This window comes from Acinonyx jubatus, chromosome A3 (genome assembly GCF_027475565.1).
Source record: "Acinonyx jubatus isolate Ajub_Pintada_27869175 chromosome A3, VMU_Ajub_asm_v1.0, whole genome shotgun sequence".
Classification (NCBI taxonomy): domain Eukaryota; kingdom Metazoa; phylum Chordata; class Mammalia; order Carnivora; family Felidae; genus Acinonyx; species Acinonyx jubatus.
The window spans coordinates 106,139,591-106,167,523 of record NC_069388.1 but is presented as its reverse complement, the minus strand read 5'-3'; the positions used below and the strand labels follow the sequence as shown (position 1 = coordinate 106,167,523).

General features: G+C 41.6%; 1 long non-coding RNA gene and 1 pseudogene across 1 annotated transcript in view; one reads left to right on the top strand and one right to left on the bottom strand.

Moving 5' to 3' along the window:
• The window catches only part of LOC128311272 (uncharacterized), a 35,057-nt gene extending 32,212 nt beyond the window's left edge, over positions 1-2,845 (top strand). Inside the window, exon 3 of the long non-coding RNA XR_008289567.1 lies at positions 2,645-2,845. This is a non-coding gene — a long non-coding RNA (uncharacterized LOC128311272). The remainder of the gene's footprint in view (positions 1-2,644) is intronic.
• A 1,132-nt stretch (positions 2,846-3,977) lies between these two features.
• Positions 3,978-27,933, bottom strand: part of LOC106988605 (uncharacterized) — a 35,220-nt pseudogene continuing 11,264 nt past the window's right edge.

Genomic DNA, 27,933 nt, shown 5'->3' with positions numbered 1-27,933 from the left:
TTATCCAAGGAAAATTGGAATGCTGTGACTAGGAAAAAAGGAAATCGATGCTGGGCAGACAAAACACACAGGCGTATTTAAACCTCTTTCAATATTTTCAGTATTTGAATATATAAACTTCCAATGTCTTTTCTTTGTCTTATAACCTTCCCATCCTTTTTTGTTTTTTGTTTTTTGGTCCGGAGTGAACTCTTCTCAGCGGTGATGCTTCTATTTTGGGCTCTCTTTCTCAGCACTTCCTTCCATCATCCTTCCCTCCCTGCTCCCTTTCCTTCCTTTCTCTGTCCCTCAGAACTCAACCTTCCCTACTTGGTAGCTTTGTGGTTTCTGGGACTCCCAGGCCAGATCTTGTCTTATTATTATAAAGTATTTTACATCCAATCTCTTCCCCTGGATCAGATTCTGGCTAGGAGACTGTGTCTGCTTTTTCTACCCTCCCTAGGTATGTAGGTTTGTACAAGCCCGTAGCCCTAGGCAGCTCCTGACTCTTGATCCCAGCCCTTGATTTCAGGTGAATCTTCTGCCTCACACGATGTTTAGCCCCTAATGCACCATATGAGACCAGGTCCTGAATGCCTCTGTTGGCTTTTGGCAGAATCCAGCCGGTCTATAGCTTTAGGCCACTCACCATATCGTTTCTGTTCCATTTCTGGGCTGCAGAGGTGTTTTGAAGTGTGAACATGCCCAACATCTCTCCCATTTGATATTCCCTCTGTTATCACTATCATTCTGGACTGGAGTGGTCCCTCCAAGCACCGTCATGGCTTTAATAAGTCCACTCCCATTTTGTTCTCGACTGTCCGTGATCTAGCTTCCTCTCCTGCTTTGCTTTCGGAAACTGTGCTCTCTGAAGTCGCCAATGTCATTTCCCAATCACCAAATTGAACAGCTTTTTTTTTTTTTTCTTCAGTCCTCATTTTCCTTCACTCCTCAGCAGCATCCAACAATGTTGACAGCTTGTCCTTTATCCCTTTCTCCTTTTGGCTAATTCCATACTCCACTGTCCTGGTTCACTACCTCTTCTGATGCTTCCTTTTTTTTTTAAATTTTTAAACTACTTTCACTTCCTCCTCTCATTTTGTGACTGTAGATGTCCCACTAGGCCACAGCCTTTGCACTGGTTTTACCCTCTCTCTCTCTTTTTTTTTTTTTATACATTCTTGTGTCTTCAGTAATCTCTAAAATGATTCCCTACCTTCTTCACACTAGGATGTCCCCCCCCCCCCCCCCGACCCAGGTCCTTTTTTTTTTTTTTAAGTTTATTTATTTTTGAGAGAGAAAGGTAGCACAAGAGAGAGGAGACAGGATCCCAAGCAGGCTCCTCACTGTCAGCACAGAGCCTGATGTGGGCCTCGAGCTCATGAACCAGGACATCATGACCTGAGCCGAAGTCAAGAGTCAGATGCTTCACTGTCTGAGCCACCCAGGCACTCCTTTCCCCCTAGGTTCTATAGCTATAAATTTGCAGGTTGTACGTTCACTTAATGTCCTGCTGTCCCATCAAATTTCCTTCCCTTTTTTGGATTAAGAGGTACAAGCTTCCAGTTATGGGATAAATAAGTCATGGAGATGAAAGGTATAGCATAGGGAATATCGGCAACAATATAATAGATGGTGACTGCACTTATCATGATGAGCACTGAGTAATATATATAATTATTGAATCAGTATGTTGTATACCTGAAACTAATATAACATTGTATGTTATTACACTTCAATAAAAAAATTCTAAAATTAAAAAGAAATTTCTTCCCCTTTGAACCTTCCAAATTCCATCATAGATACTATCTTTCTCTTAGTTTCTAAGGCTCAAATTCATTCCCTTGATTCCTCCTATTTTCTCCAGAGACAGTTAATTACACATTCTATTGATCCTCTTTCCTTGAATTTTCTCTTTTTTGCCATTGCCCTGTTCATGCATCTGCTGTGATCCCTTATCATTCCTCTTTTAGGTAATTTCAGTGGTTTCCTAATGAAGTAGGAGAGTTAAATGTGGCAATGTTTTGATGAGTTTGTGTCAAAATCTATTATTTTAGATGCCCCCACCAAAAAAAGACTTAACATAAATATTCGTAGCTTCATTCCCTCTCCTACCCCAAAGGAGGAACAATCCTCTATTGAATGGACAAAAATTCAAGATGGATGTATTGTGCTGATCTGAGTAATGGCTTCAGTTTAGAAAAGCTAAAATGTTGTATTAGAGAGAGCAAGAAGCTATCAAAAGAAAAGAATTCATTCAAGCTGAGACTCACATATGGATAGGAATTATTGTGGCAACCCAGGGAAGAGAGGCTTGTGTTTCACATAGAGGGGGAAACGCAAGCAAAACAGAAGTGAAGCAACATGGTGCCTGTGAGTGTGTGTATGTGTGTGTGCAGCAGGGTCTACAAAGAGTCACTGTGAGCCAGGGACAGGGAAGATCTAGAGCTGGACAGAAAAGCTTTTTACCCCAAGTTAAGGACTATCATTTGGGGTGTCAGGAAGCATTGGAAGTGGGGATGGGGCCACAGGGCCACATGTATAGCCAGATTTCTAGTTTGAATGGTGTCTTCTCATCAAGCAGGACTCAAGAGATGGGAGGGGGGGAATGGGTATCTGTTGGGAGTTCTGATGGAATTGTGATGCCTGCTCTCTGCTTCTTTAGGGCTGCTTGGGACCTGCAGAATTGCTGAACAGGGGAGTCGCTGTGGGCGAAGGGGTGCAGGTAAGCCCTCGGAAACAGGTGCCTGGGATAGTCAAGATGTGTTTTCCCAGTGGGGAGGGTGAATCAAGGTTGACGCCAAAGGAGCTGGCACCATGCTGAGAAGATGACGGCATGGGTTATCCTATCCTATCCTATCCTATCCTATCTAAAAAAAAGGGGCTTCATGAATGAACAAGAGAGCAAGAGTCAAGTTGACCCCTCAGCCCCTCATTTCACTTCCCCCCACCCCACGTGTGATACCCTTGTTGGCTCTTCAGGGCCCATCTGGAGTGCCAGCTTCTCTCTGAAGCTTTTCCTCTAGCCACTGCTGGCAGGTATCTCTTTTTAGGACCTCTGTAACTTGTGGTTTACAAGTATTTTATCGCTTTGTATTCCCCCTTGATGGGTAAAATCTCTGAAGACTGGCTTACTTTACACTTCCTCCATCACCCAGACTCTGCTCTGTATACTGTCTGTACTGAAGAAATGATAATTGAACTGAACCCTCACTTCCACAGAAAAGTACATGCTACAGGATTTAATAAATATGAACCTTAAATAATAAAATATTTCAAGGAATTTGAATATTTCAAAATTCCATCCATACAAAGCTCAAATAATTCATGTAAATATTTGAAGAAAAGAACAAAAACTTACCTAGTAATTTAAGACACTGTTTCTTTTTTTTTTTTTCAGACACAGAGAACATTTTATTTTCTTACTTTTGAAAGTGTTACAAGATTTTCCAGCCTTAAAATTCATTTTTAAGCATGCTGATCAAGAAATAACAAGACACCAGGGCACCTGGGTGGCTCAGTCAGTAAAGGGTCTGACTCTTGATTTTGGCTCAGGTCATGATCTCACCATCGTGAGATCAAGTCCCCCATTGGACTCTGTGCTGGGCATGGAGCCTGCTTAAGATTTTCTCTCTTCCTCTCCCTCTGACCCTCCCCTGCTTGGGTGCATTCTCTCTCTCTCTCTCAAAAAAAGAAAGAAAGAAAGAAAGAAAGAAAGAAAGAAAGAAAGAAAAAAGAAAAGAAAAAGAAAAGTAAAGAAAAGAAAAAAAGAAAGGAAGAAAGAAAAGAAATAATAAGACACTAAATTAACAGTTTTATAAGTTTTTCTGTTGCTTCTTAATCCACTGACTGAAAATTTCACAGTACAACACTTCTAGGCAGTTTCATTGTTGCTTTTTTGGGCTCCTGCTACTTTCGGCAACAATGGCTCATTCCTTAGTAACAAACTTCAGGGAAAGCACATGCCACAAAGGGTCCCTGATTCAGCCGTCCAGTGCCTACACTGGTAACAGAACAACTACTTGTAGATCAGCAGCTATCTGGTCACTTGACATCTAGTGTAGCTATTTTGGTCTCAAAAACGTCTCCCTTTCTTCATCTACCTTAATTTCGTGTCCAGATTTAAATAATTCAAGAACTTTTGGGACGTCACAGGCAATGGAATTCCAAGTAAGCTTTGTAAGTCTTTTCTCCTCCCCTCCGCCCCTCAGTTTCTTCTTTAATGGATTGAGCTTGGGCATTATTTCTGGCACAGCTACATAAAAGTCTGATTGAATTTCATCACGCAAAATCTTCTGCATCAGATTGGTTCCTCCTCAAACAGCAGCTCCATTTTCTTCTGCTATTTTAATCTCTGATGCATTTCCTGTAAACATGGCAACTTTATTGATTTCTGAAGCAAATGAGTATGTGGAGAACCAAGACCACTGGCCAATGGCTCCACATCTTTCTTCTTCCCCGGTGCCTTGTCCAGTGTCAAGTCAAGATAAACACTTCGCTTTTGATTCATAAAGTCCAGAATTTAACATTTCTTAAGTTAGCAATTAGCTGTTTGTTCCTCGTATAGCTGCCTCGGATATAAGTGTTTTAAGTAGACCTCATCCTCAGGTCCACCTTCCATAAAGGGGTATGACTTTATTTTCTATCTCATCTGTTTTCTCATCTGATGCTTTTTCTGGGCACCTGTTCTGTTTACTTTGCAGGAGTTGTAGCAGCAGCAAAATGTCTGTTGGGCACTTGAACGTGGACAGAACAAGGATAAACAGGTGTCTGATAAGGCGTCTTGGAAAGACTATGCCTTTGATGACGTACGGAAGCTCTGTCATGGCTATCACCATGTTGACCGTTCTGGACTGTGTTCAATACACTGTTCTTTATTCTGGTCCATAAACAGAGATCACGTGCTTGGGAGAAAGTTCAGCTCCAGAAGCTTTGAAATGCAGATTAGATTAATTACACCAGAATTATATTTGAAAATTGAAAAGAAGCATTTTCCAAAAGGCAAATTCCAAATATATGCCTTTTCAAAGGAAGTGTCATTTGGAAAGAAACTGAATCACACCATGAAATCTGTGGCATTTCTTTCGGTTTCCACTCTCTTCTCTACTAGTGGTGGGCTCATGTGATATGTAAAAATGTGCTTAATCAAATTTAGCTTGACTTCTCAAGTTAAGAAAATGTATATGAAGTATTGCTGAGATAAGAAGAGGCATATTCTTTTTTTAGCACACATATTTCCTATGCTGCTGAATTTGCTTTATCCCCTTATTTGAAAATTTGGCTTTACTTATAAAATCTATGAATTTCTATTTGTTTAGAACAGGGCTAGAATAGCCTGGGATCCTATGGCACTGAATGGTATTTTAGAGTGCTGATTCTCATTTTCTCTTCAATAAAGATCCCAACACGTTATTTGTATTTATCTTACAGCACACACACTGGGGATTACCCACCTGGGAAAGGGACTCGAAATCTGGTGCAAGCCTTCTGTTTGCTAAACTATGTGATGTTGAGCAAGTCACTTAATCTCGAAGGGCTGTTGCCTAAAACTCCATAATTCTGTAGCTTAAGTATAACCAACTCAAAATTTGATTTCTCTGAAAATTAAAAAAAATGTTAGTGGCCATAAATGCATACCACTGAATGCTGAGTTTGTTTTTGAAATCACATAAGACAGGGAGGGAGGTTGAGAGGTCCCTTCCTTTATATAGATTGTACATGGGATATGTTTGCCTGAAGTAGCACATGCCAAGTGTTAGGGATCTACAGATGCTACCAGAATTAGAGGAGATGTGGAGATAAGGATAAGGAAAATGTTTAACTGGAAAAAAAAATCAACATAGAAATGAAAACAGAATCTAATCTTATTGCAAATAACTTGCAGGACTGAAAATGATTACTCTGTCACACACTTCTGCATTAATAAGCACTATGCGAAAGGATCAGTTACAATGTGGTAATTTACCAAGATTAAAAAGAGTCTCATTTTTAAGAGCTCATTTTAAGGGTTGTTGATTTTTAAATCAATTTGTTTATTGCTTCTTAGTTTGTCGTTCGTTCTGAGAAGATTTCTCTCAGGAAAAGAAATTTTACGTAGGAAATATATGTGATCACCTTTGTGAGGTGTTAAACTTGGAAGAAAATTTAACTTTTGTAAGAAAAATCACACTACATGTGGAAATAGACATTCAAAGAACCACATATTAGATGTAGATTAGATATAGTGTGTAAAGATGATTTTTTATAATAGTTTGTTTTTAATTTTTTTAATGTTTTTATTTATTTTTGAGACAAAGAGAGGCAGAACACGAGCAGGAGAGGGGCAGAGAGAGAGAGGGAGACACAGAATCTGAAGCAGGTCCCAGGCTCTGAGCTGTCAGCACAGAGCCCGACACGGGGCTCGAACTCACGGACTGTGAGATCATGACCTGAGCCGAAGCCGGACGCTTAACCGACTGAGCCACCCAGGCACCCCTATAATGGTTTTTAAATTCAACTTTAAGATACAGATTTTTTTTTGTTGTTTTTTGTTTTTTGTTTTTGTTTTTGTTTTTTTACTGAGAGAAATGAGAACAATGTATTTGCTTCGGGATTTGATCATATGTGTTTATTCCTATGTGTACATCTACATATGAATGCCTGCATGTATATAATTATATGCTATATATTATACATATATAGTATACATATACCTATAAATGTTGGCATTCTATTATACGTATATAGTATACACATACCTATACGTGTTGGCATTCTTGTCTATTCCATAGAAAGAAAATGGTGCTATATTGAAAAATGTCTAGCATTCAGTTAACTCTGAAAAAATTGCATTGTTCCTTGGCTTTTTTTTTTTTTTTTGTTCCTTCCTGTTGGCCTAGTGGCAATGATTCATTATAATGTAATGTAATACATATGGTTTCCAGTTTCACATGATGAATATAAATAGGTACATAAGAAATCTGAAACACTGTTCTTGTTTAAAAAATGTAAACATTCAACAGAAGCTTATTCATCAGAGAATTTGATGTTACTAAATAGTAAGTGCTTTGGTTTCAGTAATACCAACACTCCAATAGACTTGATCTTCAGTGAAGAAATGTGACTGAATTGTACTTTTTAGTAATTATTGTATAGCTTATATGTCAAAAGAAAGAAAGAAACCCTTTTTAACTAGTTCATTGTCTCTTTCTGCAATTAGGTCACTTTTATTATAGGTGCTGAGATGTGTTTTCTTAATTTTAGGCTTATGTGATGCAGGCACTCATTTTACAGCAGGAAAAACAAAGTCCCCAGTGATTAACTTTAGAGGGGAAAAGAATAAACAGAAATACAAACACAAAAGAACAAATATTGTTGAGTTAACAGCCCCCTAGTGAGAATGGCAGAATTAGGTTAATAAACATTTCAATGAAAGAAGGTCTTAACAAAGTTTAATCTACTAATCTAATGATTATTAATGGAAATTAGTGGAATTCAAGAGTAAAGAAATTTCTACAATTGTAGCATGAGGGAATGAATAGAATTTTGTTACAGAAGCTGGTATTGTTTTTGAAATGAAGAGTTAACAATCAAGCAGTAAATTAGGAAACTAAGAATTACATGGTAAAGAGAATCCAATATGCTGTAGGTAGAAAATTTGTTCAATTTTATTTCCATAAGCCACCTCAAGAACCACCTACCAATAAAGAAAGTTATATCTTTGGGCTCAACTTTCATTATCTGAATATTATTCCTGGGGCAGGTAATCATGTTCACTCGGGGCAGGCAATGCTTGCGTCAGAAATCAATCCACTTCTAAAAATTTTTTTAATGTTTTTTTTTTTTTTTAATTTATTTTTGAGAGAGAGAGACAGAGTGTGAGTGGGGGAAGGGCAGAGAGAGAAGGAGACACAGAATCTGAAGCAGGCTCCAGGCTCTGAGCTGTCAGTGCAGAGCCTGATACAGGGCTTGAACTCATGAACCGCAAGATCATGCCCTGAGCCAAAGTCATCTGCTTAACCAACTAAGCCACTCAGTTGCCCCAGTAATCAATCCACTTATAAATGTTGTATTTGATTTCATGTGATCTGTATTGTTCTATTGAAATGTGTTGTTGTTTTCAACAAGCTGATGTTCCAATAATATAATTAAAAAAAAAAAAAACAATAGCACAGTCTTGTAGTTCTGACTGAACTTGGCCAATTTTCAGAACTATGAAAGATAAACCATGAAGGGCCTACATTAACAATGGTTCTCCTCCCCAAAGGGTTAAGGGGCTCTGAGGTTTCTAAATAGATTTAGTTCACAGGTATTCTAGAGATTCTTTTGCTTTTGCTTGGCTCATTTCCTTCTTGATAAGATTCTCTATCCTTTTTCTTCCTCTTTACTCTGTTACTTAGCATAGTTTCAAAATATGGTGTAGCCCTCTAGAGCCACTGTTCTCAGCAAGTGACTCATCATGAGATAACTGAAGATTTGGGGGCATATGTGTTACTTTTGTTCCTGTTAATTCTTTGCTTTCTACCCCACTGTGGATATAATAAACTTCCATATTTGGCATCAGTTTTTTTTTTTTTTTTTTTTTTTGCTACCATTCTGGCGTTGAAACATCAGCCTGTCTCATTTTCTTTGAACCAAGATTAACTCACAATGCAGTCTTAGAACAGCAAGTAGTGTATTTATTTATTGTTCTCGACCCTTGGTTTACTGATGAGGAGTCTTCGAAGAAAATGAACCTCTTTTACTCTTTTAAGAATGGTACAATAGACGGAATGTTTGTGTCCCCCAAACTCATCCGTTGAAACTTAACTCCCAATGTGATAGTATTTGGAAGTAGGGCCTTTGGGAGGTAATTAGGTCATGAAAGTGGAGCCATCCTGACTGGAATTAGTGCTCTCATAAAAGGGACCCCAGAGAGTTCTCTTGTCCCTTCCCCCATGTGAGAACACAGCCAGAAAACTGCCATCTGTGAACCAGAAGTGGGCTCTCACCAGACACCAAATCTACTAGTGCCTTGATCTTGGACGTCCCAACTTCCAGAGCTGTGAGAAAGAAATTCCTGTTGTTTATAATCACCCAGTCTATGGTACCCTGTTACAGCAGCTCGAATGGACTGAGACGTATGGCCGTCTTGTCTGGGCGTCTCTAGGGTGTAGTGAAGCAGGGCAATATTGATTCCCTTCTTTTCTCCCATCCCCTCACCCCCATCCCCCATCCCCTCACTTGGCATCCCCCATCACCCACCCCCATCCCCTCACCTGGCAGAGAGGGATCTTTGCAGCTTGGATACCCTACACGGATGGGTACCTACACCACCTGATGCCAAATCTTGCTCCCTCACCCCAATCCCTTCACATCCTAAAGCTGGTATCTGCCCACTCCCCAAAAGTTCTGTGTGATTCCGTCTGTATTACAGTGCTGGTTAGGAGTCCTAATGGAGGGTAATTTGACTGTGAACCTTGATGGATTTAGAATCCTTTCCTAGTATTCAGTCAGGCCTCACTGACCACCTCACTGAAGCAGGGACTTGGGACAACGTGGGAAGTGGTGACCCTGCCAAGGTGGAACCAGGGATCTCTCTGTCGGGAGATTTGACAGAAATGGATCTCTGCCCAGTCATGTCTTTGATGCCCTTCCTCATAATTCTTATTTGCTTTCATAACTACTGTGTTCCGCCTTCATTTCAGATGAGGGAATTGAAGCCCGAATAAATGCTAAGCAACTTAAGGGCAGGACTCACAGAGCAAATTAGAGACACAACCAGGATTTTAATCCTCATCTGTTTACACGTTTTCCTAACAATTCCCATTGCTGCCTTCTGTGTAAATACCTGGGTAACACAGGAAGCAGAGGATTGTGGCAGATTCCGGTCTTCTAATGCCATAGATTTACTTCATATTAACGGTATTAATCATCTGATTATTGTCAAATCGATTTACGTCTGGTGAGATCAGCAACTCCTGAAATTCAGTGCATCTATCGAGCACCTACTGTGTGCAGTGCAGTATATTAGGTTCTGTTTGGGAATCTAAAAGAAAAAGATACGGCCCCTGACATATAGTATCTTATACTCTGGTTAGGAAACCAAATGCACAGAAAATGATATTAAAAAAAAATGTATATGACAGCGTATTTCTTTCATCTCATCAGTAAGAAGAAACTGTTTTCCTTTTTTTTTAATGTTTGTTTATTTTGAGAGAGAGCAAGAGCACGAATGGGGGAGGGGCAGAAAGAGAGAGAGAGAAGAGAGGGAGAGAGAGAATCCTGAGCAGGCTCTGTGCTATTAGTGCAGAACCCTAGGCGGGGGGTTCAAACTCACGAACCGTGAGATCATGACCTGGGCCCAAATCAAAAGTCTTTTTTAATGGTCTTGCCTTTTCACAGCATTCGACCAGAAACAGGTTTCTTAACCATTCTTCATATAACGTCAGACACTGATAAGAGCACTTAATATGTGCCTGACAGTATTTTACGTGCTCTGCGTGTGTCCACTCACTGAACCCTCACTACGCCCTATGAGATGGGCACTGTTATTAGCCCCATTTCACAGTTGGGAAAACCAAAGGCACCAAGTTAATTAATTTATAAATATCACATAGTAAGTAGTAGAGCCTGGATTCAAACCTAGTCTGGCTGCCGAGTCCTGGCCGTGGTAAGCCCCATTCCTGTTCCAACAGTTTACAAACTCATTGCCTTCTTCTGGACATGCTTTAAGTTTTCAACATTTCCCCCCCTTAAGATGTGGAGCCCACCTTGAAAATAGTGTGCCAGTGATGTGACTGACCAAAGATGTGATTGTTCCAGATCATCATGATACTGATTCACCATTTTATTAGCCACACTGCCAACTTTGTGCATGATGTAAATTTGATAATTAGAGTCAGTACTCAAGGATTGGCTGTAGCATCCCAAGGCAGCTGTGGTTTTGGCTGTTCTTTGTTTTTTGTGTTTTTTGCAAGGATCAGCTGAGGTTAACAGCTCCAGCTGACCACTGAGGCAGCAAAGAAACCGCTTCAAGACACATTGTTCATTGCGTAGCCTGAGGGGAGAGCTCAGGCTGGAAGGGCTGAGCTGGGGAGGGGCGAAGGGTGACAGAGGATACTGTGTGGATGAGAAGGTTGGTGGCTGGTCAGGGCAGAAAGCAAAGTGGAGAGGCTGAAGCCAACTGGAGTCTTATAAATGAGCCAAGTCTAGATCAAGGAAAACAGAGATTCATTCATTCATTCATTCATTCAATATTAATCGACAGCCTACTATGTTCCAGACACCATGGTACATACAACGATGAATAAGACAGACCAGGTCGCTGCCCTCAGGGAATTCTAATTCCTATGGGGAGACTGACAAGACAAAACCAAATGAAACCAGACAAGAAGGTGGACAAACAAATCAGTGCAGGCTGTAATGAATGTCCTGAAGGAAAACAAGGGCCAGAGATGGTGAAACTGAGGAGTACCCGACCCTTAGGTAGGAAAGCCAGAGAAGGTCTTCCAGCTGAGGCCTAGAATCAGAGAAGGGAGGCATGGGGAGAGGGCATTCTAGGCAAGAACCAGCCGTGCAAAGAGCCCAAAGGTGGGGATGGAAGAGAGGCTGGCAAGATCTTGGAGACCCATAATCATCCATTGGGAACGAGTCAAGTTGACATAAGGATTAACACTGAGAATAACTGATATGAAACAAAATTAATTGGCTTTGACAGCCTGGTCAGTTCTCATCTGGAGTATCGTGTTGAATCCTTGACATATCAAGGCTCACAGGGGATTGGCTGCCACAGCCTCTGAAATTGGGAAGTAGTTTTAGGCAAGGCCCAGTACTTTCTGTTTGGCCTTTTTTTGGATTTAAAGACCCATCTCTGAGTTGCGTAAGTCTCACTGAAGTCTCAACAGGTCTTCCAGGGAAACCTTTATCCAGGTTATTGTGGTAAGGGGCAAGGCCAGAAACAAAGTGTAGGGTAGTATTGGTATGGAGAAGTCAAGGCACACTGACTATCGAACCATCCTCTGATCTCTTAATCTGGCAGACCCATCACAAAGGAGAGGGCTGGCCTGGATGCCTCTTTGGGTGAACTGATAGTGGCTCCTAGTGATCAACATATCTTCCAAGGCTCCCCAGTGACCTTGTAGGTGATTTTTGGAGTTTTCTAGAGACGAAAATACGGTTGACCGATCTACAGTTTCCAGAATCTGTCCTTTTCTACCTTTTCGAGAACAAGAACATTTGTCACCCCCCAGGCCCTCCTCAGTTGTCACCTGGATTACTATATTGGTGTCTTACAACTGGTCCCCCCTGACTTGTCTCCCACACCTACAGTCTATCATCCACAGAGCTTTTAGGAAGATTTAGCTGAAATTCACATTGTATCTTATCTCTGTCCTTGGCTTAAAGTGGTTCCTCATTACTGTTAAAAATCTAAACTCCTTTGGTTGACATTCAATGCCTTTCATGATCTAACCTTTGCCTAAATGGCCACTGTCATCTCCTGCCATATCTCTCTTCTCTAAGTTATAGCCATACCATGGTACTTGCTCTTTACTGAAATAACCATGTTCTCATATCGCTGCTCTGCCTTCTCATATGGGGTTCCTACTTGCTTCTTTCTTCAACTAATTCCCATTTATCCTTTAGAATTGAGTTTAAACTTGGTCTCCTTTAGGAAGTCTTCCTTGATTTCCCTAGTCAGGATTAAGTGCTTCATCTGAGTTTGTAACACATTGTACGTGCCTGTGTTACAATATTTAGCGTCTAATTCTTTTTCTGTCTTCCCTACAAAAACTTTGAGCTTCTTGAGGGCTGGGACTGTATCCTTTAGTGTGTAACCATGCCCGAAACACAACAGCTCCCGAAAGATTTATGGAGTGGCTGCATCTGAGCTTTCCACTCTCTGGCTTTATGGTAGTTTTCCATGATCTCTTGCAGATGCCAAAGAGCTCGTGTTAATTTCCACAGTGCATATACCTTCCATCTCTCTTTTGGGGAGGAAGGAATGATCTGCTTAAGCTCAGGTCTAGAGACATACTTCTACCTTACTTATCAGCCTTGTGGAAATCGCTAATGAGAATTTTTTATTGCCTGTGGTTAACTCTAAGGGTTCATGTCTTGCTATGATTTAGGATACCAAATTACAGACTTTTAGATCTGAAAAGGACTGTAGAGTCATCAGATTGAATATTTCACTTTACAAACAATGACACGAAGGTTTAGGGAGAGGTTAAGTGAACACTCTAAAATCACCCTACTAGTTGTATGTAGTTGGTAGCAGAATTAGCCCTAGGAGCTAGGTCTCCCGCCCCCCAGCTCTGGGTTCTTTTCCCTGAATATGGCCTCTCTTCAAATCTTTATCCTATTTTTTTTATGTTTATTTATTTTTGAGAGAGAGAAAGAGAGAGAGAGAGAGAGAGAGAGAGAGCAGAGAGAGAGGGAGACACAGAATCCAAAGCAAGCCCATGCTCAGAGCCGTCAGCACAGAGCCCGATGCGGGGCTCGAACTCACAAACCGCGAGATCATGACCTCAGCTGAAGTCAGACGCTTAACTGACTGAGCCACCCAGGCGCCCCAATATTATGCTTTTTCATTTGGAGGCCTGCTAAACTCTGAACCTCTTCCTTAAAAGTCCTGAGACGACTTAAGAAAGAAAAGGAAGAGGGGCGCCTGGGTGGCTCAGTTGGTTAAGCGTCCGACTCTTGATTTTGGCTCAGGTCATGATCTCACTAGTTCATGGGGTCGAGCCCCACATCAGGCTCGGTGCTGACAGCTCAGGATTCTGTTTCTCCCTCTCTCTCTGCCTCTCCCCTGGTTGTGCTCTTTCTCTCAAAAATAAATAAAAACATTAAAAAAATAAAGAATGCTCTGGAAGGGATGTGGGAAAGTTACAAGTAAATATTATCTCCCATAGAAGCAAATACATTTATTAAAACTAAAAAATTATATGTACATGTTTGCTAATTTTTTACCTTATAATTTTTTGTTTAACTATTTATTAGATTTGGCTAGTAACATTGTGGACTAATATTATAAAGATTAGCAATATTTTGGGGGGAAGGGGGAGTGGGACAGAGGGAGAGAGAGAGACAGAGAATATCTTGAGTAGCCCGCACGCTCAGTGTGGATGCTGATGCGGGTTCGATTCCACAATCCTGTGATCAAAACTGAGGAGAAATCAAGAGTTGGATGCTCAACCAACTGAGCCACCCAGGCGCCCCAGCAATCTTTTATTTTATTATAGAATATTTCAAACATGCAAAAAAGTATGGAGAATAATATAACAACAAATCATGTATCTACTACCCAGTTCAATCATGTAACAAAATTTTGCCATATTTGCTCTGGATCTCTCTCTCTTCCTCATTCTCTCTCTCCCTCCTTTATTCTTCTCTTCCTCTCTTTCACCCCTCCAAAGTAAAATCTTACACATGTAGTTAAAGTCCCTGTAACCAAACTGTCCCATTCTTCTCCTGCCATCCAGAGTTAACACGTATCCTGAATTGTGAGGTGGTGTTTTTGGTTTTGTTTTGTTTTGAAGTAGATTCCGTGTCCAACATGGGACCTGAACTCATGACCCTGAAATCTAAGTCTCATGCTCTACTGACTGAGCCAGCCAGGCATCCCTGAATTTTGAGTTTTAATTTTTGTGTGCTTTTTTTTTTTAATACTTACACTCTATATGTATCCATAAACAATAATGGTTTTTGGCCTCTTTTCCATATTTATTAAATGACATATTGTATGCTTCTCAAGTTTTCACTCAACACGTATTAATACACATGTTGTAGTTCACTGTTATACGGTATTGCATTGTATAAAAGGGGCACATTTTATCCAGTCTGTTACTGACACATCTTTAAATTGTTTCCATTATTTTTCTCTGATGAACAATGCAGGAATAAACATACTTGTACCTGTCTCCTTGTGAGAATTGTATGGAGCATCACTAGATTGGGTCATAAGTGTAGAGATGGATTTTCATTTGATAGGAAAACAATCTGATTAGTTACTTAAAAGAACAAAATGAAGTTAAGATAAGTGCTGCGAGAAACAGAATGTCGGGAATGGGAAAGAAAACAGTATGGAATGGTAGGTGACTGAGATACAGAATCCTATGCTTTTTTTTTTTTTAAAGGAATTCATCTTTTGACAAAAAAAGTAGATTGAGTATATAAGTAAATGGAACAACCACCAAAAGCCACAGATTTTCATCTGCATTTAAGACGTTGCCTTTTTTCTTTTCTTTTTTTAAGTAACCTCCACACCCAATGTGGGGCTCGAACTCACAGCCTGGAGATCAAGAGCTGTGTGCTCCATCCACTGAGCCTGCCAGACGCCCCTAAGACACTACCTTTTGTGTCACTGCTTTCATGAACTTTCTTAGAATTTTCCTTTTTTGGTTCTTTCTTTTCTGTGAAAATTGACTACTTCCTCTTTGGGTCTCCATTCTCCCTGCCTCTATTGTATGATGTGCTGCACGTTACATTTGCTGTGGTTTGTTTACATATCTGTCTCACTAGGCTGGGTGTTGTTTGAGGGCGGAATTCGTGACTTTATTTGTGTCCTCAAGGTGTGGTGCACAGTAGGTAGTTAACACAGTCCCAGGAATGAACAAAAGTTCTAAGATCTTGTTGACTTACAATATGGAAAAGGTTTTATCTTTTTGGTTTCACTTGGAGATTCAACTGGAAGTTTCATATAAATTCTGATAAAAATGGCTAACAAAGCAGAGAAATCACTTAAAATTTGACTGTAGACACTTGCAGTGTATGATGAGTAGGTTTCAGTATACAGCTAATTTTAGGAAAACTTTAATTTTTCAAATTGCCAAGAAATCACCTGTAAAATAGTTCCCTAGTTTCATTTAGGGATTTAATTCCTTATCGACAATTAAGATTTTCAAAACCCTTTATTCTTATAATCTGGGACACTGGGATTTTTGTCTTGTAAGGATTGCTGATCAAAAGAAACAGTTCTTGGGGAGCCTGGGTGGCTCAGTTGGTTGAGCGTCTGACTTCGGCTCAGGTCATGATCTCGCGGTTCGTGAGTTCGAGTCCCCTGTCGGGCTCTGTGCTGACGGCTCAGAGCCTGGAGCCCGCTTCGTATTCTGTCTCCCTCTCTCTCTGCCCCTCCCCTGCTCACACTCTGCCTCTCTTTCTCTCCCTCAAAATAAATAAAAATTAAAAAAAAAAATGAAAAGAGGTGCTCCTGGGTGGCTCAGTCGGTTGAGCATCTGGCTTCGGCTCAGGTCATGATCTTACAGTTTGTGAGTTCAAGCCCCGCATCGGGCTCTGTGCTGACATCTCAGAGCCCAGAGCCTGCTTCCAAATCTGTGTCTCCCTCTCTCTCTGCTCCTACCCAGCTTGTGCTCTGTCTCTCTCTCTCAAAAATAAATAAACATTTTAAAAAAAATGAAAAAAAAATGAAAAGAAACAGCTCTTCTCGGACACCTGGGTGGTCAGTTGGTTAAGTCTGACTCTGGGTTTTGCCTCAGGTCGTGATCTCACAGTTCGTGAGTTTGAGCCGTGCATCAGGCTTTGTGCTGTCACTGGGGAGTCTGCTTGGGATTCTCTCTCTCCCTCTCTCTCTCTGGCCCTCCCGCACTTGTACCCTCTCTCTCTCTCTCTCTCTCAAAATAGATAACTTTAAAAAAAAACAGAAATAGTTCTTCTAAAATGCTTAGCACAGTGTTTGTCAAACAGTAGGTAACAGAATAAACATTAGCTTTCCTATTATTAGCTGATTTCATACTTAGATTCCTCTCATTTATACCGTGCGCTTCTTGGTATGTATTTGTTTGTCCGTCTATACGTTTGGAGTAGTGCACAGTAAAGCTTCCAGCTCAGAAAAAGGAAGGCATCTAAAAATTCAGACCTTAAAATTAAGCACGTAACGGGAAATTCTTGAATATTTTGTGAATTAGGTATGAAAAACATAAGGGGATTATAAATTATAAATATATTTCTCAAATATATTTTTCAATTTTTCAAATTGTAGAAAAGTCACCAGAATATGAGAAAAATGCTTACTCCCATCATAGAAAACGCTTATGGTGGATAATAAATCACATGCACGAAGGAAGACGGTAGCTAGGTTCATTCCCCCAAAACACCTTTTCAATGGTAAATTTGAGGCAGCTGTGCTTTGCCAAACGCTCAACCGGCGAGGGCCACCAGAACTAGGATGTGTTTACATTTTGACTCATGGAGACTGTCAGGCTTTAATCACAGGGGAACAAGTAATCTTACTCAGACTTCACTGTTTAATCTCCCATTCACTTGCTTTCCAAGTTTGCTTCAGTCTGTGGGAAGGTTCCTCCTTGATTACAACATGCAGTCCTGATTTCTGGAATTTATCTTCATTTGCCATTTTGAGGTGGCTATGACAATCCCATAATAAGCTCCTCATTTCCCCAAACTATATGTATAAGCCTCATTGAGCTGGATTCATCTTAAATACATTTTGAAATCACGTCAGCGCTTTCGGATCAGCAAGTTACTTCTTAATAAATTACTGCCTTACTATTAGATGCTATTTTAAATACATGAAAGAGAGCAGTTTCCAAATGTGTGCAACCACATTCACAGGGAATAGTAAACCAGAGCATTCCATTAGCCGAAGGTCTCATATTTTTATTATGCTGTCACTGGATATTTCAATAACTAGCTGTAAACGAGTTATATTTGTGCAAAAGGAATTTTCTAAATCCCGTTGTCCCTATTTCAGAATACAGTTCTGGGGTGCCTGGCTGGCACAGGTGGTGGAGGATGGGACTCTCGATCTTGGAGTTGTGAGTTCGAGCCCCATGTTGGAGGTACAGTTTACTTCAAAACATTTTTTAAAAAGTAAAAATAACGTATTAAAAAATATATAGTCCTAGTTCCAGGGCAAAAGGGGAGATGGAATGGCCATGTCTCCATCACTGAAACAAATTAGAAGCTTGCAGCAATAAACTGAACCAATGGGCAGAAGGGAAGGCCAGCCTCTGAGCCCCCCGGCACTGCTTTCGTTCCTGAACTGATTAGATAGTTTACTCAGCTTTGTCTAGTCGTTAGAAAGTCAATTCTTCATTCCAGAATTTTTCCACTCAAGTAAACAATTTGATGCATATAATTTGGATTAAAAATCCCTCTAATAAACATCTAGATAAATGCCTTGAATAAACTCCCTCACTTAGGTCATAGGAATTTATTCAAAGAAAAACCAAACAGGGGCACCTAGGTGGCTCCGTTGGTTGAGCGGCCAACTTCAACTCAGGTCATGACCTCACGGTTTGTGAGTTCGAGCCTCGCCTGGGAGTTGTCAGTGCAGAGCCCTCTCTGGATCCTCTGTCCCCCTCTCTCTCTGTCCTTCACCCTCCCCTCAAAAATAAATGAACATTAAAAAAAAAGAGAGAAAAACTGAACATTAATTACCATTTATTGAGCATCTCCTAGGTGACAAAAATTTTACATGCTTTCGACCTTACAGCAAATTTGTTGGATAAATTTTAGATAAGAAGAAATTTCTGCTCAGATTGGTTAAGTCACTTGCCCAAGTTTGCACAGTTGGTAAGCATGAAGGCTGATATTAAAATCCCAGCCCATCTGGTGGCAGTGCCCAAGAACATTTGTTCTTTCCTCTATCAAACAGTTGATGCAAAGTAGAATCACTTTATGGTCACTTTGATAGTTTCTTTTTCAGAAAAGCTGTAAGACATGAGTTCAGTGGTGATAAATATGTGTCCAGTAGGAATGCAATTGCATTTTCCTTAATAGCTCCTTTATTTGTCATCTGGTTTTCTCTTTTAACCTATTTGAGATATTTGCAAAATTACACTGATTTGTTTGTTTTTAATAAAAAAATTAAAAACTTTTTTAAACGTTTATTCATTTTGAGAGAGAGACAGAGCTTGAGCGGGGGAGGGGAAGAGAGAGAGGGAGACACAGAATCGGAAGCAGGCTCCAGGCTCTGAGCTGTCAGCACAGAGCCCGACGTGGGGGGGCGGAACTCATGGACCAGGAGATCATGAACTGAGCTGAAGTCAGATGCTTAACTGACTGAGTCACCCATGCGCCCCATTTTAAAGTTTATTTTATTTTTGAGAGAGACAGAGACAGAGTGCGAGTGGGGGAGGGGAAGAGACAGAGGGAGACACAGAATCAGAATCTGAGCTGTCAGCACAGAGCCTCATGTGGGGCTTGAACCCACGAACCATGAGATCATGACCTGAGCTGAAGTGGGAGGCTTAACTGACTGAGCCACCCAGGTTCCCCTGCAGAATTATACTGTTAACCACCCCACTAACTTTACCTTTGTCCTCATTCCCCTCCGGCTCCCACACACCATTAACATAAAAGAATTTCCTTGCAAATTATATAACCAAATTTATAACTCACATAGGAAATTATCACACGGAAACATTTATTAACCTAAATGACGGCCACATTTTTGCCAAGATTCACGAGTTCTGAAGTAATTTGCCAATAAAACAGATTTCTCAATAGTTCGGTGAGATTAGGTGCCAAATTACCCAGGGGATGAATGATGGTCACTGCTGGTCCTGTCGGCCCATCTGCCCAACTGTCCGCTGAAATCTCCAATGTCTCGGGAGAATTCAGCCGGGATGGCTCCCCACATCTGCCCTGTGACTGTATCTGTTGAGAAGTCAGAGTACAAATGCTGGAAGCAGACACAGCAGAGGTTCAGGTGGGACCCAAACAGGAGTTCACAAAGTCTCCGATGAGCAGTAACTATCGAACTAACACTACCTATCGTGTATGGACCATTTGCTAAGAGTCAGACACTGTGCCAGGAAATGTTTGTGCCTGATTTCACTTCCTCTTCTTAGGCCAGGTTGCATAGTAGCTAGCCACATGGACACAGAGCCAGACTAATATGGCTGCGGGTCCCGGGGCAAGCAATGGAAACTGAGCTTCAGTTTCTACGACTGTAACAATACTTTACAGAGATGAAAGGAGAAATGACTTAAATAACACAAAGCCTTTGAGTGGTATGGAGGCAGCACTCAATAGACTCAGTATGTGTTGGCCATTCATTCTCATAATGACCCTGATCGTGGCGCCTGGGTGGCTCAGTCGGTCAAGCGTCCGACTTTGGCTCAGGTCATGATCTCACAGTTCGTGGGTTCGAGCCCCACGTGGGGCTCTGCGCTGACAGTGCAGAGCCTGCTTGGGATTCTCTCTCTCTCTCTCTCTCTCTCTCTCTCTCTCTCTCTGTCTCTCCCCAGCTTGCTCTCTCTCTCTCTCTCTCTCAAAATATAAATAAATAAATAAATAAATAAATAAATAAATAAATAAAGGCTATTCTGATCATCATTTACCGTTTAGGAAATCGAGGCTTGGAGGTGGCCCGTGGCAGAGGCAGCTTTTGAAAACAGGTCAGTTTGCCGTCACAACCCGTGCTGCTTACCACGGCACCGTTCTGCCTGTCAGTACAAGGTAGAGAGAGGACGCAAAAGATCCTATGGTGTCAGCCTCAGAGCCTCTGGCTGTGGGGTGATAAATGCCCCCTGGGTGACCTGCGGACAGGTGGGGCAAGCATTGAGGGGCTTCCTCCATCCAGATGGGAACGCCAACCGTGCAAACCACCTCCGTGAAGGCTTAACCACACCCAGGTGACTCCACCAGGGGTGACAAAAGTGTGCAAAGAAGCACAGGAGGCACGAGGCTTCGCACACCTCCGACCCTTCCTGTCTCCTGGCACAGATCGGCTAGAGAAAGCTACATCCGCTCACTCACAACCTCAATGAGAATCACACAGCAGACTTTAATGCCTGTGGGTGATAATTAAAATTGAGCTTCTATTGTAAATCTTTTCAAAAATCTTATGAATTAGGTGTAATTATCTCACTTAAGAAATGAAGAAGTAAAGGCTCAGAGGAATTAGGTGAATTGCCCAATGTTATTACACAGCTTATACACGCACAACCGGGATTCCAACATCGGTCTATATTTTAATCCAAAGCCCATACCACGTCCCTCTCGCTAGTCAGGGATTGCTCCTTTGGCTTGGGGATCTTATAAAATCATTGTCTCTCCTAGTCTCTTTTTGTGGTTATCTCTTGTCCATCTCATTTTTTGTCCCTGATTGTATCCACGAGCAAGAACATGCTGTGGAATTCTTGGAGCAGCAGCTGAAATTAAATGTTCTAATTTAAGAGATTGCATTAGAGATTGTTTGTGGATTGTTACTTCTCCATTCTGTCTCTTTCTTCCTCCTACTACCTCATATATCTGACATCTGATTATTAGAATCTTTTTAGAGGTTCTTAAACACACTCATTTGTGGGAAAGTGTCAGTTAAAATTGTTACAGGCAGACATTTGTGTTCTCATAGACTTTTTAAAAAAATAGTCTAATGTTTATGTATTCTAAAAGAATTTTTTTAACGTTTTATTTATTTCTGAGAGCAAGAGAGACAGAGCATGAGCAGGGGAGGGGCAGAGGGAGAGGGAGACACAGAATCCGAAGCACGCTCCTGTCAGCACAGAGCCCGACACGGGTCTTGAACTCACAGACTGCAAGATCAAGACCGGAGCTGAAGTCGGACGCTTAACCAACTGAGCCACCCAGGTGCCCCATATGTTTATTGAGAGAGAGAGAGACACACACACACACACATTGTGAGCGGGGGAGGGACAGAGAGAGTGAGAGACAATCCAAAGCAGGCTCCGGGCTCACGAGCCGTGAGATCATGACATGAGCTGAAGTCGGAAGCTTAACCGACTGAGCCACCCAGGCATCCCTCTCAGAGGCTTTCAATAGAGGGAAGAAAGTAACTTTTGGGTTCGTGAAGATGTACACCACAAACGTTTTCTTAAAATTCTCCACAAGGTGTAGATAAGTGGCCAATCATAAATAGGCAAGTGATTAGTCAATACGGTAGCAAAATTAGGAATGATTATTGGTTTTGCTATTTCAAGCTCATAGCAAATTATTCATTCTTCTATCACAAAGTCTACGGGACGGTTAGAGGATTTGAACAGCCACCTCTGTCACTCTTCAGTGCCACTAATGCGACTGAAGCTTCGGAAACTTAGAATTTCACTCTCCTAGCTCTGATCCTCCCCTTCCTACAGGTAATGACCATGTTGCCTGCGGTAGGTGTTTGTCAAATCTTTTAACACCAGCTCATCACTGTGATGGTCAACGGATATGTCCTGAAAATCTTTTATATGTAGGGCACACCTTGAGGTCCAGCATTAGCCTGTGGGGCAGATCCTGGCCCTTGTACACGTGGGTCCATAAATGGCAGGTACCACACCCACAGGTGGCAACCTCATCCTTGAATGTTGCAGTGGTTTTGCTTTTCTCTACTGGAAGGGTAGCAAATACCTGTCTTGTGTGTATTTACTTAGGGCATATGTATATTTACCATATATAGCACATTATAAAATTTGAAAGCATCGATTTCCATCACCAGCCTCATTCAGGAAGAAATCTTACAACCACCCATCTCTGCCAACACTCTCTTTAAAAAAATTTTTAATGTTTATTTGTTTTTGAGACACAGAGAGACAGAGCATGAGTGGGGGAGGGGCAGAGAGAGAGTGAGAGAGAGAGAGACGCAGAATCCAAAGCAGGCTCCAGGCTCTGAGCTGTCAGCACGGAGCCCGATGAGGGGCTTGAACACATGAACCCTGAGATCATGACCTGAGCCGAAGTTGGACGCTTAACTGCCTGAGCCACCCGGGTGCCCCTGCCAACATTCTTTACAGTGACATGTAAACAGCAAATACCCTGTCATATTTTATCTACAGGAAACACTGTTGACTTGAAGGGCAGTAGCCGTGTTTGCTTATTTTTTTTTCATTCAAGACATTTAAACCTGCTTCTGTGCTCTAACAACAAAAAGAAAAAAATCTGGAACAACTTATCTCTGTCATAACGTCATCCCTAACGAGTGATTTTAAGATGAAGACTTCTTCTTGAGAAATAAAGCCTGTTGGAGTTAGCATTCAGCTCTCACTTTCATTAAACAGAGTTGTCATTTTAGACCCAAGCTTCCCCTAGAGACAGCGATGCTACCAGGGGAAGCAATATGTGAAGTTATTGCAAGAAAGTTTTTGTGTGAAACTGTGACTCTTGCCAGAGATGTCAGATGTTTTAGTTCACTTCCTTCCCAAGAACTAGGAACATTTCCCAAGCCCCAGATACATACAACTGGAATGCTATTCAGAAGACCGTAGCATGGGGCCGAAGAGAAAGACTGAATTTTGTACATTTGTTTCTGGAGATGAAGCCTCTATTCTGTTTTCCTCGAGGTGAAAGCCCAATTCACTTTGAGAATTGTAAAGCCTTATTCCTTTGGAAGAAAATGATGATGACTTCTGTCGCTGTTGTTACTATTTATACCATAATCAATTTACCTAGGGAAGGTGATGGTCTCTACCGGGTTCCTTCCAGAGCTCCTTAAGGAATAAAACCATACAACCGACAACCAGCAAGAAGACGTTTTGTTCTGCCTTTTCCTTCTCAGCCCTTTAGTCTTGTAAGCTATCTACCGCTATGCTGTTGATGAACTCTCTGCACATACACAGCGCAAGAGCAATTAATGTTCCCCGTGTTGGCTCTCAGGAACTATACCACCATGAAGTACACTCCAGGATTATCAAGGTGAAATTCAATTGTGCTCAATACAGTTTGAGAGTAATTTTGCTCGTGGTTTAGAGCACCTCCACGGGGATGCTCTGAAGTTGGTTCACACCAGCTTGGGAGAGCCGACTGTTAAATGCCAAGGAATGGTGCAAACCTGATGTTAAACCTTTGCAGTTGGGCCACGGGGAGAGGATTTCCATCTGGGAATTAGCTTCCATGCTTCCCGTTCAACTTCCTCAGTGCGGTAGCAATATGGATTACGGAGCGTACCTTTTTCTCCTGTGGGAGGGATTCTCTGACCTTGCCGGGTCCCTGCCCATCCCCTCCTGCAGAGCCTGTGGACTCCACCTCGGCTGAACTAACCATTACTCGAAATAACCTTTGCTTTGTTTACATGCTTATCTCTGTACCTCAAGACCTTCAGCTGCTTGAGAGCAAAGAGGATATCTGATTTTTAAATCTTTACTAACTGGCATAATTCCTGGAACATGGAAGCGAGGGGGGGGGGTGCTACACATTCCCAATGAGTTGATGTTGAATAAAGGTCTAGCTTTTTGAAATGGGAACAAAAAAGAATGGATTGGATATTTATTCTAATCTAATCTTCTCTGATGGGAAAGGAGATCGATGCCATTGCTGTCTTTTTACATTCCTTCCTAAACCTTGTTTAGTTTGGCTTTTGTTTGGCTCTTGGGACAGAGAGAAGTGAGTTCAACTTTGAGACTTTGGACCCCCTCTGAAGGACTAATTACTCCCATACGGTTTTTGGCTTTAGTTCATCATTTTGTGACTCAGACTAGGGGGAATTTAGAGGTTAATGTAATGGGAAGTGACTGGAGCTTACTATTAACAGTACAACTAATGTCTGAGGGCACTGAGCTAAGTCCTTTGCATGCATCGTCTTATTTAATCCTTTCCACACTCCTATGGAGTAGGTATTACCATTTCACCTATTTTACAGCTACAGAAACTGAGGCATTGGAAGTAACTAGACCAGGGTCATCGTAGGGCTAAGGTTGAACCTTTAAAGTGTGGCTTTCGAATACCACGCCATACTGCGTATAGTCTCAACTGTTTGCTGAACCTGCGTCAGAGAAACGGTTCTGAGGCAAGGAAGGTCATTCAGCCATTCAGCAAATGCTAATTGGACACTGTCTTAGCTCTGACTTTCATAGCAAAATAGCATCATCAGGTAGCTTAAACAACGGACATTTATTTCTCAGTTCTGAAGGCTGGCAAGTCCAAGATCAAGGTGCCAGCAGATTCAGTTCCTGGTGGGGTCCCCTTCCTGGCCTTCCTGCATGCTCACGTGGTGTTTCCTGGGTGAATGTAAGGGGGAGCGAGAGCTCTCACTCTGCCTTCCTCTTCTTAATAAGGGCACTAATTATATCATAAGAGCACTACCCTCTAAACCTAATTATCTAAACCTAATTATATATCTCCCAAAGTCCCCACCTCCAAATACCACTACATTGGGGGTTAGGGCTTTAATATAGAAATTCTCTGGAATGTGCTAGATGGAACGCTAAGAAAGAAAATAGTGCAGCAAGGTCTGGACTAGGGTGAGGCACACCAAGGACCTAGGGCACGACATTCAGTGCCCACCCTGCACTTGAATAACACTGCCATTCCATGCACCTGCGTGCCTTGCTTGAGTCACGTCATCTCAGCCCTGGAACACTGACTGTCCTTTGCTCTTGGGGAGCTCCATGTGTAGAAAGGGCCTGGTATCCGTATGGGTCAGAACAGCAGGCAGAAACCCCACCATGATTTGAGCATGGAAAGTTTAATATAAAATATTATTAACTAGCAGTTTATTGTTTGGAAACCCATGAGGACACAAGGAAGAGACTATGACAAGAGGAGTCAAAGAAATTTTGACCTTCAGGACAAGAGTGAGGACTTTGTTTTTCCCTTCGGGCTGTGCCTGAGTGAGCATGACTTCTCCTATTTATTAAGCAACATTACACTCTGCAGCATTTCCTTTCAGATCACCCTAGGCATGTAGGCTATTTAAAAAATCTAAATAACGTCTCAAACTAACATTCCGAGGGAGAAATGTTTTAATCTGTCTTTTCCCAGAACTGCCTTTATGTCTGGGAGGGAGTGCAAACAGGCTGGGTGATGGTTGATATATTTGGATATTTATGGGAACCCAGAGGTTTTGGCAAAGGTACATATACATCTTAAAGAAGATTTAACTATTATATATATATCACACACACCGCACTGTAGAATTCGAATGCAGGTCAAACGCAACAGCTATTCGTTATCTCTCATTTAAACTATAATAAAAAAATTGCCTTTAAAAAAATTTCTTTGAACGTTTATCTATTTTTGAGAGAGAGAGAGAGACAGAGTGTGAGCAGGGGAGGGGCTGAGAGAGAGAGAGGCAGAATCCGAAGCAGGCTCCAGGCTCTGAGCTGTCAGCAAAGAGCCCGACGCAGGGCTTGAACCCACAAACCGTGAGATCATGACTTGAGCCGAGGTCGGGACACTTACCTGCCTGAGCCACCCAGGTGCCCAAAAACAAAATTGCTTTAAAAAATTCCCTTCCCTTCTCCAACTTTCAACGTATTTAATATTTGCATAATAATTAATCTCCAGCTCCAGAGGAAATTCCCAAAGGGAGAGACAGCACAACAACATTTTGAACTGCAACCCCGTGGAAAAGAGAGAAGAGGAAGCATGTCAAGTCTTCAGCTTTGGGGCCCACTCTCAGGGGAATTCTAACTAATGGTGGCCATCTTGTTGACTATGAGAGTGGGGACTGGATGGCTGAGGTGACACAATCCCAGACATAGGGACAATAAATACTGACTAGGCCAAAGGTATAGCTCCAACTGAGGGATGATGGCACATCCCCTATTTACAGAGAGGTAGATCTTGAATATTTCAAGAAAATTGCATTCTATGCCTTGAAAGGGCTAAATCCTCTTTCTCAGAACCCTGGAATATACCCGCACCAGCCCAACCAAGAAAAGCTCCGAGAACTTTCCATCCCACAGAAGGGTTTCAGACCTGCTGTTTATTGGCTGTGATTTCAGGGGCCCCGGGGAAGCCTGTGGCTGAGGCAAGGGCTGCCGGCTTCAAGTGCATTTCTCTGCCTCAGTATTCGACCTGTAAAATTAAGGCGTCCAGCTAGAGCAATGGCTCCCAACCTGGCTGCATTTTAGAATTTGCAGAATCTGAAGAACTTTCAAATAATACCCAACCCTGCCCCCTACCTCAGGCTAATTAAATCATGTTCGGCCTGGTGGGCCCAGAAGGTTAGTATTTGAACAAACCTTCTCAATGAGGCCAACACACAGGTTTGGGAGGTACTCGTGGCCCTACCATACAATACCGTTGATTCCTCCTCCATGGGTGATCTTTTGTGCACATTGAAAAAATTGTTCCCATTACAAACGGACTCTCATGGGCTGTCAGCTGTAGGTGAACAGGTGTATGAATTTGGATGGAGTCTACACGCGAATACGTAACAACGAAAACAGCTGTATCAGGTGGAAGGATACAGGGAGTTTTTCTTTAAAATTACAAAATAACACCTGTACTGTCTTTACAACGATGACAGAAATACCTCTAATTGCCAAATACTCTCTCCCCTCTCATTCCCTTTGCAATTTTGGGTCTGGGTTGTTTTCAAAAGGACGTTGAAGCCTGACCTCTGATCATAATAAAAGCATCTGTGTTATTTGGTCAGAGCTGGGTTTCTCCAATAACTTGCTGTCTCTCTGCCCTGAAATGTGATTTCGTGAAAGAAGTTGAAACTCCTATGTGGGTATGGGCATTCTCACTGTTGAGGGCCTAATATAAAGTGGTCATTCAATGTGTATTCAGTTATAATGACTAAACATATCTCATGACTCCGTTCTGAAATCCAGTCCTAAATGCACAGTTCATGAATCAGATTCATCAGCCACGGCCATCATAAATATTCATCTAATGTCTATCTTCATTTGGTGGTTATTAACATGTCAAAGATATTTGTGGAGAAAATGAAAGCGATAAATTCTATCTATATTTACTCTTATTTGAAAGGCTAATTTATTTTTAGAGTACTCTTTGACAAAAGGCTTTTAATAAAGGAAGTTTCCTTTAGAAATAGTCTTCTGTTTTCAGGCTAATAGTCTTACACAAAGAAAGTTTATTAATGTTTTGCTTGTCGAATGACGTTAGCCAAGTGATGGGCTGTGTCAATAGTCCAATTCAGAGGACAACATAAAGCACGGCTCTTAAAAGGGTACATTGATGCCTGCTCTGCTAACAGTACTTTGGAATTGTTTTTCTAGTGAAAAGAAGTGACAGTGATTCATTTCCATCCTTACCTGGTCCCCTTGGTAATCAATAACCCATCACAAGATCGTTGCATGGGATTGGGATACAGTCTGACTA